Source organism: Zingiber officinale, chromosome 1B, assembly GCF_018446385.1.
Source record: "Zingiber officinale cultivar Zhangliang chromosome 1B, Zo_v1.1, whole genome shotgun sequence".
NCBI lineage: Eukaryota > Viridiplantae > Streptophyta > Magnoliopsida > Zingiberales > Zingiberaceae > Zingiber > Zingiber officinale.
The window spans coordinates 82681028-82687167 of record NC_055986.1 but is presented as its reverse complement, the minus strand read 5'-3'; the positions used below and the strand labels follow the sequence as shown (position 1 = coordinate 82687167).

The following is a 6140-nucleotide window of genomic DNA, read 5'->3' as shown; positions in this document are numbered from 1 at the left end:
CAACTCGCTACTGTGCACGGGGTCAAAACTGGATCGATCGGCTGATCGATCCAATCTGGTCAATCGATCCAGAGATCGATTCAGAAGCTCTCTATTCGCGGGATTAAATTCCCGATCGATCGGCTAATCGATCCATGGCCGATCGATCAGCTGATCGACTCATCACCTCTCTGTACGCAACAGATCGCGCCTCGATAGATCGGCTGATCGATCGGGGCTTCCCAATCGATCAGCTAATTGACTCACTAGCCTTTTGTACGCAGGGACTTCTCCCAATCGATCGGCTGATCGATTGAGGACTGCTCAATCGATCGACTGATCGATTGGGTTTCTAATTTCTGCAGAAATCTCACCCGAACTCGTACAGGACCCTTCAGAACTAAACTAAGAGCATAATATCACTACTAGGCATACCATTACTCACATTTACTATCTATTAGTAAGACAATTAGTAGTCGAAGCATGGCATAATACTTAAGTTCACCATTTCTGATACTTATCATCCTAAAAGTGCAGAAAGGTAATAACATAATAAAATACTGAAGTTTAACTTTGCTAATTCCCAAAGATCTTTATTCCAAGCTCCTCTTCCACACACATCTGGTAGCATTGTCCTCCAGCCTCCACTAATCCGTCTTTCCTTTACCTTTATCTGCACTATAAGGAAAATGCAACTATAAGCTTGGGAGCTTAGTAAGAAACCATCTATCTCACAAAAACATGCATTTGAGAAATCATGCTTTTTAAAAGATGCTATGCTGATATGCAAGCCGAGAATTATACTAGAAATACTATAACATGGCACATGAGCATATAAATCATGGCAATCAAGAACTAAACATGAAGTTATCTGCTATATCTATAGAAAACTGAATTGAAGCTAAGCTGAATTCATTTATCTGTTTTGTGAAGTTTGAAAACTATTTTTCATAAATAGATAAAAATACTAATCATACTGCTGATGAGCCCGGCAACTGTACTTGCTATGCGCTCATCCCTAGCTAGGCCCGAGGTAGCAAGTCTCAAACCTAGTAGGGTTACTAGATTATCTAAACCTAGGGACGACTATAGGAGTCCAACCCAAGGACAACTGAAGTCCAGTACAGAGCCTCTGATAAAGTAAAATACTGTTTATAAACTGATTTATCTTAACTTGCTTTTACTAGGTTATCTGAACCTAGAGGCGACTGTGGGAGCCCACCCATTGGACCGTAGCCCCATATAAGCTGAAGCAAGGCTAAGTATACTATTTAAATGCATCTACATCATTTAACTAAACTATTAAAATGTCTACTGTGGCATTTAGCTGTGCTAACCATTTCATCGAGCACTTGGTGCGCATTAATTCACACCCTACGTACCGATGGATTTGCATATGACAAAACTAAAGCATAGAAGCATACAAATAGCTACTTATACTGCAGGTGAGGGGTTACTCACTTCCTGCGCTAATTTTCCTTACAATCCTATCGCTAGGTTTTTCGAAGAAGAGATCTCCTCGACGATCTTCTTGCGTCTATGCGTTCTTCTCGCGGAGAGGGGCGTCCTCGTGCCGGAATTGTCGCTGGAAAGTGCTCCTATGACCTTAGGGAGGAAACCCTAGGTCTTCTTGAACTTGGGCGCCGAGAGGTTTTGGAGAGAGAGGGGTTGGCGGGTGAGGTTGAGGGAAAAGAAGAATTGTCGTTCAAGAAAATAATAATCCTCACTTAAGTCTCCTATTTATATTATGTGATAATTTCACCCCAACTCCATTATAAATATAATTGTTCCTCTCTTCTTTCAGCACACCCCTGCTGGGGTCTCCTGGTTACTAAGTCACCCTATATGGCATAGAGTTCGCTAGGTCTCGGGTTCAATTCCCGCTTATGCTATTTCACGTTTTTATTTGTTTTTGCTTCTTCGGCTATTCTAAAAATTCCATAAAAATATTCTAAAATTCCAGAAAAATGATAGAATATTTCTAAAATCAATTTGAGAATTTTCGGGCGTTACAATCCCCCATACCTTATAAAAAGTTCATCCTCGAACTTAAAATAACTCTGGGTACTTCTGTCTCATACTAGCTTCTGTTTCCCATGTTGCCTCTTCTGTTGTGTAATTTTGCCAAATGACTTTTACTAATGGTACCTCCTTGTTCCGTAATTTCTTAACTGCTCGGTCTATTATCTGAATAGGTAGACTATCATAGCTGAGGTCTTCGCGGACTTGTACCGACTGGGGCTCAATCACCTGGTTGGCATCTGGGATATGCTTCTTCAACATAGAGACATGAAATACGTTATGGATAGCTGACATTTCCTGAGGTAGCTCTATCTCAGATGCTACCTTGTCAACTCTTCTAGTGATAAAGTATGGTCCCACATATCTGGGACTTAATTTGCCCTTCTTCCCAAAACGCATTACTCCCTTCATGGGAGCTACTCTGAGGAATATTGTATCCCCAACTGAAAACTCTAAGGGCATGCGCCGTGTATCAGCATAGCTTTTCTGGCGGCTCTGAGCTGTCTCTATCCTCTGGCGGATCTGCTGTATAGCTGTTGTGGTATCTGCTACTAGATCTGTCTGAAGTTCTAGCTCTTTCTGTTCACCACTCTCATACCAGCAGATTGGAGATCTACACCTCCGCCCGTAGAGAGCCTCGTAAGGTGTCATGCCGAGGGTGGCCTGATAGCTATTGCTGTATGCAAATTCTGCTAAACACAAATATTTGCACCAACTTCCCTTGAAGTCTAGGGCACACGCTCGGAGCATATCCTCGAGTACCTGATTTACTCGCTCTGTCTGACCATCTGTCTGAGGATGGAAGGCTATGTTAAACTTTAACTTGGTGCCCAATGCTGACTGTACACACTCCCAGAAGTGTGATGTGAATCTACTGTCTCTGTCTGAAATGATGATTCGTGGAACTCCATGCAGTCTAACAATCTCCTTGAGATACAACTGTCACGCCCCGGAGGAGTCTCTGTCCGAAGAAATTTTGGCAGCATCTCCCCTGTACGGCGGACAATCTGAAACTTTTCTACAAGCACTATATACCTCAGCCACATGCGGCTGGAATAATATAATAAAAGAAAGCAAACACCACGCAGTTAATAATAAAGCAGCCCACTCGGCTGTACCAAAAACCAAAACACAAAACTGCTAGCCGGCTAGGCTTACACAACCAATAACAAATACAAACACCACATAACAACATCAACTCTCCAAAAATAAACCAGAGTACAGAGCTAAACAAACTGATACATAAAACAAGCAAAACATACGCGAAACCGATAAGTCTTCTGATGTGACGTGGGGACCAGCAGACAGGATGCTCCAAGCGACACCATAAATAACCTGGTACCTGAAAAAGATAGTATCAACGGGGGTGAGTTCAACAACTCAGCGAATACCAATGGACATGAGTAGTAAGATATATCTAACAGCAACAATCATGGAATACAGCTTCCTAATCATATATAGGAAATATGAAAACTGAAAGGTAACGAAGTCGTACTCACCAGGAACTCCTATCCGGACAAAAGGTCGTCAAACCGAAAGTGTCAATAATCACGTTGCAGTCAAAAGTATGTATCCAACCAAAATGCGGCAACGCAGCAAACACAATCATAAAATATAAATGCATCAATGCATATGATGCTAATGATGCGTCTGGTCACCCACGCAGTCGATCATCTCACACACAAATGGTGAGACCAAGTGGGGATGTGACAACCGTGCACTCTGTCGTCACTACTCCGATGAGTGACCGAGTGGACGGGATCTTGTCGACTCCTGTCCTGTGACCCCAAATCATAAATGGGGAGCTCAATGCTCTCATCTCCGGTACACGATGACGGGAGGAAATCTCTGCCGGCTATCACGCCGAGTCACGACCAACGGAGCCAAACAGAGTCCACCGTCTGCCGGATACTACGTTGCTACACTAAATGCCAGTGAGCCAAGCGGAACTGGCCGCCGGCTACCACGCTGAGTCCTCGGACCAGCGGAGCCAAACAGCAGAACCACACACTGTCGATATACCACTAATCCATGAGTGGTGGTGTGTGCGATACATGTAGCTGGCGATGTGCTCAACCATAGTAGAGCCGATCGCAGCATGCAATCATGATGCATGACACTAAGCAGGGTCATAAACTGATCAACATAACCATATCCATATGTATAAAATGAGTACGGTAAAATCGATGGTCACATACCAAGATCTAGAATACACAGGTCAGATAGAATATCAAAAACCTATGTCCTGAACATAATAAGTATGGAATGTCCTGATCAGCATAGAAAAATCCATATATACATAATATGGGTACCACAGTATCAGTAAGCCAAATCCACGGATCTAGGGTATACAAGTCCTCTAAGGTATAACAACCTAGACCCAAATCATATCCCTCTTCCATAGCATATGTACCAACAATATACACAGATCAAAGAATCAGGGTCTAAACACCCGAATCATATATGATATACAAATAGAGGTACACAAATCTGATATGGCACAAAAACCTAAGTAACAGATAATCTAGATACACAGGCCAGAAACAACAATCCAAATCCTAGTCCTAACCTCAGTAAGCATGGTATGTCACTTACTCTAGGAACTAAGGTACTCATGGCAATAATCGCGAGGTATAAACATGGATACCTAGCAAGCAACTAAACAGAACATGCTATGGATATCAAACTGACATACCAAAGACAAACATGATTATTGTTTGAAGCTATAAAGTACTATGCATATCCAAATGACAATATCATAAAAGATAAGTCAAGAGGTACCCGCCTCCAATAGAAAGGTCCAATCCGAAATAGATCCCTCGCCGAGACACAGTCTCAAATCAAAGTCCTGCAGATAACGTGATATATAATTTAGCTAATTTTATAAACAACAACTAGCTAAATCCAACCCAACTTAATTAGGAAAACCCTAATCAATCCATCATTAATTAATTCTAATTAATCTCCTTAATCAATAATTCTCAATCAACACAACCCTTTCCTTTCGCTGATCAACTTACGATTAGCAATATGATCATCTCTAATAAATCCAAGGATTAAATCTAATCCAACATAAATCAACTGTACTTAATTCATCACAACTACAATAGATTAAGCCTTCCATAATCACATTAGGTTAAGTTAAACATAAATCTATCATAACTTACCTAAATCCACATCTAACCAAACAACTGCAGATTACACATCTCCAACATAGTCCGCCATTTTAATCCTAGCAATAAGTTCAACTTTAAAACTCACCAAATCTGATGATAATCACTGATGCCTCGTGATCAGAGTGTAAACCACGGCTGGAAATCACCGGTGTGTCTACTGCTGCTGGAATAAGGAATTGTTGTATGGTTTGCTACCAAAACCATGAACTCCCCACCGTACACAATTCCTGCTGAAATCCTTCCCCTTGATCAGACCAAGTTGAATTCAATAAGTGGGATCACAAATCATGCAACAACCTAATCTTACCTCACTGAACCACACTGATATCAACCGGATCAAGCAAGAAGTCGCTGATGTGATCGAGCAGACAAGTGGCGACTGAGAAGGAATACAAGCTAGGCACGAGGAAGAAACATCGGATTTAAATCCTCCTTGCTCTTGGCCGGAAACAACCCAAACAGAGACGTTGGGGCAGAGAGGGCAAGGGAAGAAGAAGGTGGCGTTGGCACGGTTCTGATCTCTACGGCAGAGACAGGTCTAGGGCTCAGGGCGGCGGCGGCAGGCGCTAGGTAGAGAAGAAGGGCAGTAGTGTCGCGTCGGCCAGAGGAGAGGAAGAGGGCGTCGGCAGGCGCTAGGGCACGACGACGGCACTGGATTCTTGTGGCCGGTGATCGGCGCGTGGCTCAGCATGGATGAGGGGGAGAGGAGATCAGTAGAGGGGAGAGGCGCTCCTCGCCATGAGAGTGAGAGGGAGAAGGAGCTCGGCGCCGGTTAGGGCTCGGGAGAAGTCGCCGCAAGATTTTTGGGGCAAGGGTCGGCTCGCGGAAGGAAAAGAAAATGGGAAAAAGAAAAGAAAAATGGGAAAAGGAAATATAAATTAAAACTTTTCCTCATTAAAACAGGGTCGCCTAAACAGGCTTTTCCGGACCCCATTTTTGTCCCTGTTAACTCGTTCATACGAG

The 6140-nt window shown here is 43.0% G+C and overlaps 1 long non-coding RNA gene across 2 annotated transcripts; it reads right to left on the bottom strand.

Moving 5' to 3' along the window:
- Positions 1-4813: 4813 nt before the first annotated feature.
- On the bottom strand, positions 4814-5546 carry LOC121975050. 2 transcript variants are annotated; one of them, XR_006110242.1, is made up of 3 exons: positions 5485-5546; positions 5263-5404; positions 4814-4849 (listed from the first exon to the last, which is right to left on the bottom strand). It is a non-coding gene; the product is annotated as an uncharacterized LOC121975050 (long non-coding RNA). The 2 variants fall into 2 exon arrangements; XR_006110215.1 differs by having other exon boundaries at positions 5263-5407; positions 5485-5543.
- Between the last annotated feature and the right edge of the window lie 594 nt (positions 5547-6140).